Consider the following 14223-nt stretch of genomic DNA (forward strand, 5'->3'; position numbering starts at 1 on the left):
CTGGCCCAGGAGTGTTTTCAGAGGAGGTTCACAACAATGGTCCTAGGAATGAAAAGCATAGTATATGAGGAATGTCTGAGGACTCTGGGTCTATTCTCAATGAAGTTTAGAAGGATGAGGGGAGATCTAATTGAAACTTGCAGAATGTGGAATGGTCTGGACAGAGTGAACGTTGGGAAGATGTTTTCATTGGTGGGAGAGACAAGGACTGAAAATGTGTTGCTGGTTAAAGTGCAGCAGGTCAGGCAGCATCCAAGGAACAGGAAATTCGACGTTTCGGGCATAAGCCCTTCATCAGGAAGGGCTGATGAAGGACTTATGCCCGAAACGTCGAATTTCCTGTTTCTTGGATGCTGCCTGACCTGCTGCGCTTTAACCAGCAACACATTTTCAGCTCTGATCTCCAGCATCTGCAGACCTCACTTTTTCCTGGGAGAGACAAGGACCCAAGGATATAGCCTTAAAGTAAAGGGAAGACCTTTTGGAACAGAGATAAGGAGAAACTTCTTCAGCCAGAGATTGGTGTATCTATGGAACTAATTTCCACAGAAGACTGTAGACGTCAGGTTATTGAGTACATTTAAGATGTGATAGATAGATTCTTGATTGTCAAAGGGGTCAAGGGTTACGGGGATAAAGTGGAGGAATGGGGTTAAGAAACATATCAACTATGACTGAGTGGCGGAACAGACTCAATGTGTTGAATGGCTTAATTTCTGCTCCTATGTCTTATGATCTTATGGTCTTTCTTTCTGAAGTTGATGATTAGCTCTTTGTTTTGCTGATATTGAGGCAGTGATTGTTATTTTTGCACCACAACATCAAATATTCTATCTCCTTCCTGTATTCTCTCTCATCAATAATAATGTATTGTTATGTGCATTTATGAAAATAAGGAAAATTTGTATAAGTTGCCATAAGCTGCCACAATTTTAATTGCATAAATTATAAAAAGAAATAAATTACACAAAGTTAGAAATAATTACAGTTTTTATTCCAGCCACGGCTTTTTGGTTTCCTAAGTGGCTACAGCTGCCAAAGATATCCCTGAGGCTGCAACACCAAATTGGAAGTACACTGAAGCAGCATCTGTCATCGCTGACCGGACCCAGAACGTTTCCATTTGCCAAAGCCGCCTCATCGCTACCCTCACTCCAGCCACTATCATATCCAGGAGACTGTCCCAACTCTCGAGAACCGGGGCCCACCTCATTTTTTAAGAACTGACTGACCGTCCAAATTTACTCCTGAGGACCAAGGGCTCATCCACCCTGTCACTGCTGCAGACACCACCAAAACATCAGAAGGAAAGAACAAACCCCAATTCATTGACACTGCAACAGTTGCTCAAGTCGTGGCCACATAGAATGGACCAGATCTGCCTTTCAACAACTCCCCGAACCCCTCTCTCCACTACAGCAGCCACAGAAAAAAAGAAAAGATGAATTTGATTCAAAGGTGCTTAAATGAAGTGAAATAAAGTAAAATTTAAAATAAAGTTGATCATGAGAGAGGGAGTGGATAGACTGTGAGCCTGAAAACCTTATGCCCCACTGTCTCCATCATCTTGAAGTTCAATGTAAAGAAGGATTAGTTTTATAGAACAATCAAGGAATTAACAAATCCAATTGGTCTCTTTCTGCGCGGTATCATTTTGTGATTGAATGATTTTCAAAGTTCTAGTGGGGAAAGAATTCTAGTAAAGAGGGTAGAAATTTGAAAATAAATTTGGATGCAAAGTTTAAAGAACAGACTGTGAAATCGTCTGTACTCTTCTCAGTCCCACTGATGGTGGGTGGGATGCTTTTGAATTAGTGGTACTTGAGTTCCAGTCTCTGACTGATCTTGTCAAGGTGGGTTGGAGGTAGCAATGGCTATCAGCCTGGCCAGCAGTGGGTTGTTGGGTTGAGTGAGTATCCATTTGTGATGGATGAAGGGCCTGACGAAGGGCTTCTGCCCGAAACATCGACTCTCCTGCTCCTCAGATGCTGCCTGACCGGCTGTGCTTTTCCAGCGGCACATTCTCAACCAGTATCTGTTTGTGAGCAAACTGGGACATCACTGGTTACTCCACTGGAGTCAAAGCCTGCGAGGTGTTGGGAAGCAGCTTGCCAGTAACTAGCAGGTAGCTGCAGGCTATCTGAGGGAGATTATTTCCTCCATAGTAGTGACCTAGTAGAAAGGGTCACAGATTAGTTGAAAAAGAATAGAAATATCTATATAGAGCATTTTAACATGGAGGTCACTTAACTCTTTGAGTGGGTTTGCCACTTCTACAAATCTTTGGGTCCTCTGAATTAGCCTGCCATCTCTGGAACTCATCCACTGCCCAATAATGTATGAGACACATATTTTTCATCCGTTAGGACTATAAATGGAATGGAAGTTGAACTGCTATAAACAGAAAAGTAGGTAAGTTTTGCAACTTGAAATTCAGGTGTTGCACATTGTTCAGCAGTGCAATGTGGAAGCAAAAAGAGTAACACTGATAATGCTTTGACTTAAGGAAATACTGCCTGACAATAGCTCCCTGGTTGGTTGTGTTGCAGAATGTTAAACTCTGTAAATGGCACAAGAAAAGAGAGTGGAAGAAATATCTAGAGTCAACAAACAGAAAACATCCATCTTTGCCTGTCTATCTTTCTGTCTTTCTTCTTTCCCTCTCTGTGTGGGGAAGAGACAGAAAAAAAAAACAAAGAAAGCTTAAAAGAAAGAATTCATCCAATTGAAGACCCAAATTCTCTTGTCACTCACCAAATTGAAGGACAGTCGTCACCCTACAGACTGTAGTGTGTTGTCTTTACAGAAATCAAAATGACTGATGAAAAATACCTTTCAACCTTGCAGTCTGAACATTTGATATTTGGAATTTATATTTACCTTGTCTACTTTTACATCATAGCATATATTTTAGTCCATTTGTATTTGTTAATTGCAATAAATGTGTATTTGGGGTTATCAAGGGATATAGTTAAAGTTGCAGAAGAATATAAGATCTAAAGAACAAGCACGAACAAGTGAGCAATTCAGTCTGTTGAGCCTGCTCCATCGTTTAATACAATCATGGCTGATCACATTCCGGTCCCAACCCCACTTTCTAGCTTGCTCACCATAACTCTTCAGCTCATTAGGAATTAAAAGTTTGTACACCTCCTTAAAAATAAATAAGATAACACTTCTTTTTACTGCTCTTATTAAAGTTGCGTGTTTCAATAAACAGTTTATTTTGATCATTACTGCAAGAACCTGGTAAGAATTGCTTTTGTCTTGAGTAGCAGTCAGGCAGCCAAATTCATCATTTTGGTGGTACAATTGGGACTTTATATACTTATAGATTTTGTGATAGTTTTGAAAAAGTTGAGTAAAATTATCAATGTATTCTTCCCAGTTATTAGATTAGATTAGATAAGATACTTACAGTGTGGAAACAGGTCCTTCGGCCCAACAAGTCCACACCGACCCGCCGAAGCGCAACCCACCCATACTCCTACATTTACCCCTTACCTAACACTACGGGCAATTTAGCATGGACTGTGGTAGGAAACCGGAGCACCCGGAAGAAAGCCATGCAGACACGGGGAGAATGTGCAAACTCAACACAGTCAGTCGCCTGAGTCGAGAATTGAACCCAGGTCTCAGGCGCTGTGAGGCAGCTGTGCTAACCACTGTGCCACCATGCCACCCACTTTGTCGTGTCATTACTGAAATATTAGATACAGATCAGGGCATCACCAAATTTTAGGGTTGGAACTTGGAAATGATTATGACCAGTGATTAATTAAAGTGGGCAAGATTCCACCTTTCAAGTGCTTTGTCTTGACCTGTGCTAATTTATCCTGTGCTAGATATTCTAGAAAGGTGAAGCTTGTAGCTTAGAATCAAAGCTGAGAATCAAAGGAAAAAGCTGAGCACTGTCCTTACATACCTACTGCTCAGAGCTGAAAAATGTGTTGCTGGAAAAGCGCAGCAGGTCAGGCAGCATCCAAGGAGCAGGAGAATCGACATTTCAGGCATGAGCCCTTCTTCAGGATGCTGCCTGACCTGTTGCGCTTTTCCAGCAACACATTTTTCAGCTCTGATCCCCAGCATATGCAGTCCTCACTTATACCTACTGCTCACTCAGGCTATTTTTTTAATTGACAAAAATAGAAATTGCTGGAAAAGTTCAGCAGGTTCGATAGCACCTATGGAAAGAAATCAGAGTTAAAGTGTCGGGTTGAGTGACCCATTCTCAGAATATTTTCAATTGTTCCCTGTACTGTGTGCAGCGTCGCAGGTTGCCCATGTTTTGTCAGTATTAGTTGCAACTCACGAACCTGTGCACATATGGTCCATTAAATTAGTTCAGATCTTGTCAGTGCAAATGGACAGGCATTGTTATCACTTTATCTAATCTTGATGATAAACTATGCAAAAAAATTTGAATTCTTCTGAAGTCTGTAAGATTAGTTATAATGAATAAAAGCATTAAATCATTGTGAAAAATGAAGGTGGAGAACTAGATCACATGTTGAGCCTGAATTTTATTTAACAGCTGCATAGATGGTGGCTATTCCTTCAGTTCTAAATGAAGGTAGAGTTGTCTTAACTTTGCTGTCTTCACCAAATGCACCAGAAATTCCAGGAATATTTCTTCAGAAACTGTTCAAATGCCTAAAGACTTTTCTTGTTGTAATTAATAAGACAGTGCAAGGTCAGGATTTGACTTTTGGTCTTCGAACAGAAAACCTAGATCAACAGCCATGCATGAGGATCACCTAATCCTTTTCTTGCAGCGAGAGCAAGTACGAAGAATGTGTTTGCGGCCACATTTGCATTCCCTGGTGGGTTTCTCACCTTTCTCTAGCTGTTGTCGACTGTGATAGAAGTTGACTCTTTTTATGTGATCCTCCCCACCAAGGGAAGTTTCTGCAGGATTCTGACTACTTTGAGTGGTGAACATTGAATGACTATGTCTACATTTGCACTGAGCTGAGGGGAGGTTTTGCTTTTCCTGAAAGTGAAAATTGATGCCGTCTTGGATAAGTTGGAATTCATTTCCTGAAAGTGGGTTCTCTTTTTGGGAAGACTTTACTTGATGAATTCCTCCTTCTTGATGACAGGGCCTTGCACTAATCTTTTTGTTTCTTGGCTGGAGATCTTGTTCAGTTTGGATCTGGGGTGTTTTGATTTCTTGTATGACTTGAATTTGAATTTGGGGGAAATCAAGCTGAGTTTGGAGGTGAGTTTCTGGGAGAAGGCCTCTGACTTGGGGATAGGATTCGGAGGCATATTCCTTGTCTCCAGTAGGGTATTCGAGAAAACCATGCATGTTTTGGGATTGTGGTGTTATCTTCGATGGAAACTGAGTTTCTAAAATATTGTTCCAAATTGCTGAGGTGAATATATCTTGACTGTTGTTCTGTACAATTTTGTTTTGTTCATCTTGCATCACCCTGCCTTTTGATTGGGATGAGCAATGTCTTTTACACATTTCCATACCGGACGGTTGGCTTTTGTGTGCTGCTTGGTTATATTTTTGAGATACCTCAGCAGGAGATTTTCTATCTCTCTCTGGTACATATCTTTTCAATTGCCATGAAGTTTCTTTCTTGTCCTTTTGGACAAAAGTGAATTGGTGTTTTGTTTCTGGGCTTGAGGATATCTTCTCTTCCTTGCTGCAATGGGAATTATTTTCAGAGGATGTGTCCATAAGTATTTTTGTACTTTGACAACAAAGTTTTGAGATCTGTTCTGTGTCTTTAGGGTGGGCAACCAGGAGTTCTTGGTTATCATTGTTGTGAATATTTATGTCATTTTGTGTGACATGGTTTTGCATTCCTGGGAAACCTTTTCCATCTTGGGAAGAAGGTTCTAAAAAGATATGGCTGCATTTGGGATAGTGTTTCACAATGTATTGCTTGTATTCATTGTAATTTTCCATCAAATCCTGGTCTGCTTGCAGGTGAGTTTCTTGAACATCTTGCTTCGCTGTGTTTTGGGTTTCACTTAGCTGTTGTGAGTATATTGCAGAGAAAACCAATAAATCTTGAGGGTAATTTTTAGTTTGTGCTTTGTGTACAGTCCCTTTAGAGTGTTTTAATTTGAATGATTGATTTGGTTTTTCTGATTTAATGCTGGATGGCTGGATATTGTTTACCTCCAATTCAGGGTTCTGAGTCTCTGTCAATGACTTGGAGCTTGAATTTGGAGTAAGTACATCTTTTTCCGGTGCACAGCTTGGAGGTGTGAGTGCTGTTTCCTTGTATTTCTTTTGAGAATAACTGCAAAGATATTTGTCTGTATTCGGGATTGACGAGGTTAATACTTCCAGGTTGAGAACTGGGTCATTCTGAGAGGGTATTTTCAAAGGTTGTACTCCACTTTTAGAACAGAGTTTTGTCTTAAGTTTTTGACTTTTGGGTTCAGTATCCAAGAAGTCCTGTTTGTTTTGGCTGTGAGTATTTTTTCCATGTGTAATTTGGGAATTAGTTTTGAGAGGAACTTCTCTATTTTCAGAAGTTATTCCTGTAGGTACTTGTCCACCATAGAGACCTTTTTCTGATCTATCTTGCATCTTGTGAGATTCATCCAAAAAATCATGATGGTTTTGACTGTGATTATTTCTATCATGCTTTATTTTGTGTGGACCAGGTTCATTTTCAGAGGAAAGCTCTAAGGATACTTGTTCACTTTGGAGTTGTTTCATAATTTCAAAGTGGTTTTCTAAAAGATTTTGCTTGTTTTGAATATCAGGTGTTTTAATACCTTCTTTGCCAGGAGATTGTGTTTTTACATTTTGTCCTGTTTGAAGGAACTTCAAAATATCTTGGAAGTAATGGTATGTTTCTTTGGTTTGTGTTTGCTTGTTATGTTTAGCTTCTCTCTTGTGTTTTGATTTAGGTGATCGATGCTTTGTGCCTAAATCAGTGGTGGATGTTTGGATGTTTCTTTCTTTGCTACACTTTTCAAAGGTCTTGAATTCCTTGTTATTACATTTTCTAGATTGTGCATCAATTTCAGGTAATGATTTTGTGCATCTCGGTAGAGATTCAATGGCTTTCTTTTGAAAATAATTGAGATCCCGATTGAGCGTTTTCGGGATTGATATTATTTCTTCATTATTCGGAATAGAATGCAACTCCAAATCAGGAATCAGACGGGTTTTCAGCTGTTCTGCAGGGGTTGATAGAACATTATACACCTCAGAAGAAAGTGATGAATTTTCCCCAGCTATTCCAGGAACTGTCAGAAGCTGTTCATTCACCATTTTGGAAGGTGGTGTCAAAGAGTTTTCACCTGTTTTGAGAGGTGATGGCACGTATTCACTGTCAAGAGGTTGAGGCTGTAAATCTTCATCTTTCACAGAAGGTAAAGGTTGGATTCCAGTGACCATTTGGAGTGATATTGTTAATGCTAATTCCTTTTCTCTATTTTGGCAGTCAGCTGTGAGCAGATTTTCATTATCGATGTTAGAAGACAGTGGCTGTTGCTTCTCCATTTTTTGAGGTTTTTGCTCCTTCTCTGTAAGTGAACTCAAAGGGATTGTTTGGTCTTCAGTAACAGGTGCCTTTTGCAGACTTAGTTCATCATTGTTTTTTATGAAGGTTGTGCTGTGCTTGTTGGATTTGATATTGTATTCTTTTGGGTCGTATGAAATGTTTCCATTTGGATTGTCAATATGTTTTAGCAAATTGTTGGATATTATGGGAATATTTAACTTTCCTGTCTTGATGGCACTTAGTTTTTGATCAATACTGACAGTAATGCTGTCCCTACTGGAAGCTATGAGCTTCAGAGAATCTAAATCAGCATAGAGTGGGAGATCAACTTTGTTACAGAATCCATGAAAAATATTTCTGACCATTCCATACTCATCCTGTACAGTAATTGACTGATCTCCAAAGATATTCATTGTTCTACCATTGATCGTTGAATTCACCTTATTCACAGGAATATGTCCAAGATTTAGACAGAAAGAAAAATGCTGCATTGTCTCATCATGTTCATTGTCTTTTCCATAATTCATAATGACATTATTTCCATCATTTCCATCCAAAAATTTGTTTTCTTGCATGCTCGGTCACCTTTGCAGAAATCATATGTTTCTAACTTTCTGAAAATAACAACAGTTCTTGTTTATACCAACAATTTAAAAGCACTTCACATAACACCAAAATCGAAATGACAATAAAAAGTGCAGCTTGCATATACATGCTCTAAGAACAACAGCAACCCAAAATTTGCTGTCAAAATAACAGTGAGACTAAAGGTTTCTCTATTATTTATATGCAAATACCACAGCAACTTCAAGTAAGGGTAAGTGCACGATTTAATGCTGAAATGGAAAGGTTGCTGTCAGAGATAAATAGTTCTGCTACTAGCTATGCAAAATGTCACCTCAGTGTCTGCTTCCTCATTCACATTCTTTGAACTGTGTTTATGTGCCTGCATAGCAGACATACAATAAACATCATACAGAAGTAGGATTGAATTAGAAAAACTTTGATGAAACATAGAAAATTGGAGCAGGAGTAGGCCATTTAGCCCTTCAAGCTTGCTTTAATTCCATATGATTATGACTGATCATACAGCTCAGTACTTTGTTTCTGTTTTCACCGCTGACCCATTGATCCTTTTCGTCCCAATAATTAGTATTGAAAGGACTGCTATTCTGAACTCTCATTTCGCTATCTTTCTAATTTATTGCTGGATGTTTTGTTTCTTTATTTTCTTCAATTGTTTTCCCTAAGAATTTGTACCCAGGTACCTTCTTCTGTAAAATGACACCAAAAGTGGTGACTTGGAAGCCTTTCACTGTACTCATGTGACAATAAAGCTAATTCTAACTTCTAAATTCTAATTTCTTGAAAATATTCAATGTTGTCACCTCAACTGCTTTCTGGTTGAAGAAGTTTCCACGGGAGAATGTGAATTTCTGCTTCCCTCGCAACTATTATCAGCTCAGTTCACCTAATACTGAACCTTCAAATACCAATTGTATATCCCTTTGACCTTTAGTTCCTCACAACATTTTGTAGCCACTTATTTACTCAATCAAGTCAACTCCAACTTTGATGCCTTACACCCAGATAAAATAATTTTCTCTCACCCTGGATGCTCCCCCAGTATTGATCTTAACCTCACTCTCTTAAATTCAAGTAATATAGACTTGAAAGAATATGGCAAACAACTGGTTTAACTAGTTTATATAAAGTCATTTTGTTCTATTTTTGACTGTCAAAGCTGTATCCATTACACCCTGGAATGCAATGATTATCCCGGGGTTCTTTTCTCTCCCTTACACCAAGTTCTTAAACCTACCTCCCTTGTCTTCTCTACTCTCAGTTCCAAAAACTAGTGTGAGGACTTCATGGTTTGCCACTGAGATGAGACCATCCAATTAGCTGCCACTAAGTGTATTGAGTCTGAAGACTATAGATATGACAAGGCTTTCATCATAAATCAGCAAGACATCCACAACACTGATTAGCCTTTTGTGCTCAAAGTATTGCCTCAGAGAAGGGCTATGTGAAACACATTCTGACCATCACTTGATGCAGCATTCATGGAATTCTGCTCTGTTATTATTGCTGGTGTATATCCTTCTGTTATCACTGTCCGCAATCATTGTTTAATTTTATCAGGATTTGTATTGATAGATAGGCCTGAAGAAGGGACATTGGACCTAAAACTCTCATTTCTCTCCACAGATGCTGCCAGACTTGCTGAGCTTTTCCAGCAATTTCTGTTCTTGTTTCCAATTTCCAACATCAGTAGTTCTTCTGGTTTTTTTAATCTTGTGTGGATAGAAGCTGCAGGAGGTCATTCTGTCGATGGCCGTTCTAGCCAAATGCAGGATGACAGTTCAGACAAGTTAGTACCCTTAAATCATTAGTAGCTAATTTACCTGTTAACATCAACCTTCCACACTATGACATACTCCAGCTAAATGAAGAAATTTAGGTCACCTTTATAGCTGCTGCCAGTAATTACTCAGTCCCGCTCTGAGATTGCAGATCTCATTGTAAGAGTGAGTAGATGCGTGCTCAACCTTGATAAAATAGAGGTGATGCCTGCATGGTTTCTGGCTTTAATAGAGGTAAGAGTAATAGTTCTTGAAAGCCCAAGGTGGATAAAGCATCAATCTTCAATCCTCCTCTTCCTCACTCTGTGATCAGCTTATCTACTTTTTTCTTAATATTTCACTTTTTGTGCTATAGCTAAAGGGGAACAAGATTGTGCACATCACTGGGTTTATGTGACCTGACCAGAAACCTTGCAGTTACAAGCATCACCTACTCCTCAACCACTCCCTACAGCTTTTGCACCTTTAATCATTTTTTCAAAGCAGCAAGCATTTCAACAATTTCAAACAAAGCCAATAATTCATTTGCAGTGAACTACAAGTGCTTGAAGACCTTTCTGTAAAGCAATGGTAAATTTCATTCTGCCACTGAAGCATTGTATGAAATTAGGGGAGGGTATTAGCCAGAGCGGTAAGGTCAAAAATGGCAGTCTGAAACCAGATCAGCACGACAAAACATCATACTAAGCCTACTCAACATGATGCAGAGTACCCTTCTAATATCATGAGCAGGACTGGTTTTCAATTCCATCTTTCCAACTCCATCATTACTTAATGGATCTTGTGAAAAGAAATGAAATTTTTCATACATTCTATAATATCTAGAACTTTTGGTTAAATTGCTATAGGATATTGCTTTGCACAGCTAAAATATTTTTGATACACCCTTACATGAGTCATATGAGAATGGGTTGTAGAAATTATCTATTATCTCTTATTTTTCATGTATATTAAGTGTTACTCTACAACCTATAGGTCAAAAGTTAACATTTGATTATCACAATTCTGATGATTGTTACCATAACTCTCAATTTTCAAACACAGCATTTCATTACTTACTAGCCAATTATAAGGGAAGCTATCTCATCAATGAACAAAAGTCTTCAAATGGGCTGCTAACAGTAAAGTCTTTGATTTGCCTCCATCCTTGTGCAGAGACTTCAGTGCATGTAAAACAATAAATGCCTCAAATGCCATGATATCATAATGGGAAAATTATGTCATCAGGCATTTCTCCATCACATGCCTGTGCTGAGAAAACCTAGAAAATAATAATTATTAAAATAGTATGTTTTTGAAACTAATTCTGTATCCATAAAAATACTTCAATTTATAATATTTCCAATAGCTACTTCTGACAACCAAGCAGATTGACCCTTTTTTAAAGAAATATGAAAAGTACCAGAGGGAAACAGAAGTTGCGTTGGATTATTTATTCATTTGTTTGTTTGTTTTTTGCTTGTCTGTTTGTTTGTGGGATCATAGTATTGCTGACTAGGTCATCCCTGATGATCTTTGACAAGATGGTGGTGAATTGCATTCTTGAACTGCTACAATCCTGGATTGTAGATATGCCCACAGTGCTGTTAGGAAGAGAGTTGCAGGATATTGACCCGGTAATTAATATCAATACAATTCCAAATTAGGATAATGTGAAGTCTTGAGAGGAATTTGCAATGGTGGTGTTCTTGTATGTCTGCTGCCCTGCTCTCTCTTGGGAGGTAGAAGTCACTGGTGTATAAGATGCTGTCAAAGCAGCCTTTGTGAGTTGCTGTAGGGCATTTTGTAGATGATACAAAATTGCTGCCACTGTGCATCAAAGGTGGAAGGAGTGGAAGTTAAAGGTGATACATGGGTTGCCAACCAATGGGCTGCATTGTCCTGGATGGTGTTAAGCTTCTTATTAACATTCAAATGAGCATATACGTTAATCGTTTAAGTGCCATGTCTAGATGGCACAAAGAACATGCATGCATAAATAGGTCAAACAAAATATCTTTATTTGATTCCTTTAAGTGACAAACTGGGGATTTAACAAATGTGAAATTCAAAAGAAATTGAGCAATTTCATGATTTGGCTGTTGCATTAATTTGAAGTGATCTCCATAAGAATAAGACAGGCTTTTCATTGTATTGAGAGTTCGATGAGATATAATGACTTCGGGAAAAGCCTTCGCCTACAGATTTACATTTGCAACTTTCTATAATTACTGTGTTTCTTAACTAATTGTTTCCTATCTGCCAATTTCTCTATCTTCTTTACCACTTCCCTCTGGGTTTCATTCTAAGTAATTTTGCAGCCATCCTGTCACTTTGACTGCATTTTTCTCCACCTGCCTCCTTCTATACAGCATGCTCTTGTTATAACAAGGCGTAAACCCTTCTGCTAATTTAAACCATGCACCGAGAAAAGCTCACCTCGCCTCGTAATGTTAAATTATTAATGACAAAGAACTACCAAATTCCCACTATTTAAAGAAAAATTAACAATTTATTCTTTAACTCAAAGAAACACAAAAACATTAATCATTAACTATCTGTACGGTAATCCTTCTTTGTCTGATCAATTTATCTGCCTTCTACTCTACAACAATATACTGATCTGATAAAACCCCCAATTAAGTTAAACAAAAAATCTAATTTCAAAACCAGCCAGTTGTCGCTATTCCCTTGGTATCTCCCTCTGTACTTTCCTGGGTCTTTTCTTCGTCTTCTCTGTCATAAATGGTGGCTCGGTGGTTAGCACTGCTGTCTCACAGTGCCAGGGACCTGGGTTCAATTCCTACCTTGGGCAACTGTCTGTGTGAAGTTTTCACATGCTTCCTGTGTCTCGTGGGTTTCCTGCCCTGTGCAGGCCAGGTGAATTGGCCAATCTAAATTGCCCATAGTGCTTGGTGCATTAGTCGGGGTAAGTACAGGGGAATGGGTCTGGATGGGTTACTCTTTGGAGAATAAGTGTGGGCTTGTTGGGCCAAATGGCCTGTTTCTATACTGCAGGGAGTCAAGTCTAATCTAATCTAAATTTCATATGAAAAGGTAATTTTCAGAGAGTGATTCTGCAAGCCTTTTGTGTTTGTTGGTGCTCTTTGCCACTCTGGTTAACTGTTCTAAATATCCAATGTTATATATCCCAAAACTTCAGACTATCTCATTGGTTTTATGTCATCAAAACATCAAAATTCAAATTTGATTGGATTTGGTACCTTGGGGCATAATTTAAATTGATTGGCCAAATTTGAATTTGTTGTGTACCATTGCAACACAGCTCAAGCTATTTGTTTCATAACCAAATGTTACATTTTTGAATTTTTCAGCACAGTCTATGCCTCTCTAGATCCATATCAGCTTCCACTCTCTTATAGATACAGTACACACCTACACCTTTACCAAACTCTGAGACCAGAGCTTCTCTATATTGAACTCACTGCCAGCCAAGCCAAACCTTTCTTTATTGCAATCAGAGACATTCTCCATGATTCCTGCAACCCCTCACAACTGATTGCTTATTCACAGCTATCTTTGCTACGTTGTTTGCATGTGTGCAGGCAGACATAGCCATGTTAGTATTTACAGGACACACTTTGTACAAATATACAAAGAAGGCTATTCAGCCCATCAGGCCTGCAGTTCCAACCAATGAAGTCTTTGATGATCTTTTTGCAACCTCACATCCATATTCCTGCCTATCCTTGATAACCTCAAATATCCTTGTTTAATAAGAATGTACTCACATTTGCCTTAAAAATATTCAAGAAATATGCTTCCACCCGACTTTGTCACGAAGATAGTTCTAAAGACTGATGGTCACCTTGAGAGAAAAGATTTTACCTCCTTTTTTAAACAGGTGACACCTGAATTTTATACAGTGAGCACTCGCTCTAGATTCTCCTACATGGGGAAACATTCAGAGGCTGTGGATGGAAAGCAGAGTAACATTTCGAGTCCAGTGACTCTTCATCAGGCCACTTCACCTCCTTTTTAACTAAACTCCAATGGGTACAAGCCTAGCTTATCCAACCTTTCCTCATTAGACAATTTGCCCATTCCAGGTATTAATCTGATAAATCTTTGTTAGTTCTAAAGAATTTGTATATTTCCTTAAATGCTGTGACCAATAATGTATAGTGATGCTTGAGTTCCATTTATTAAGGCAAAGGGATATTATTCTGTCAAATCATCACTTGAGCCTTGTAAATGGTGGGCAGGCTTTGGGGAATCAGGAGGTGGGTTACGTGACACAAAATTTCCACCTTCTGATCTGCTCTTGTAGCCACATTATTTAGATTACAGGTCCAGTTCAATTTCTGATCAATGGTAAAGCTCAATCTCTTGGTAGTGTAGAATTCAGTGATGGTAATGCCATTGAATGTCAAAGG

The sequence above is a fragment of the Hemiscyllium ocellatum genome, chromosome 15 (genome assembly GCF_020745735.1).
Source record: "Hemiscyllium ocellatum isolate sHemOce1 chromosome 15, sHemOce1.pat.X.cur, whole genome shotgun sequence".
Lineage (NCBI taxonomy): Eukaryota > Metazoa > Chordata > Chondrichthyes > Orectolobiformes > Hemiscylliidae > Hemiscyllium > Hemiscyllium ocellatum.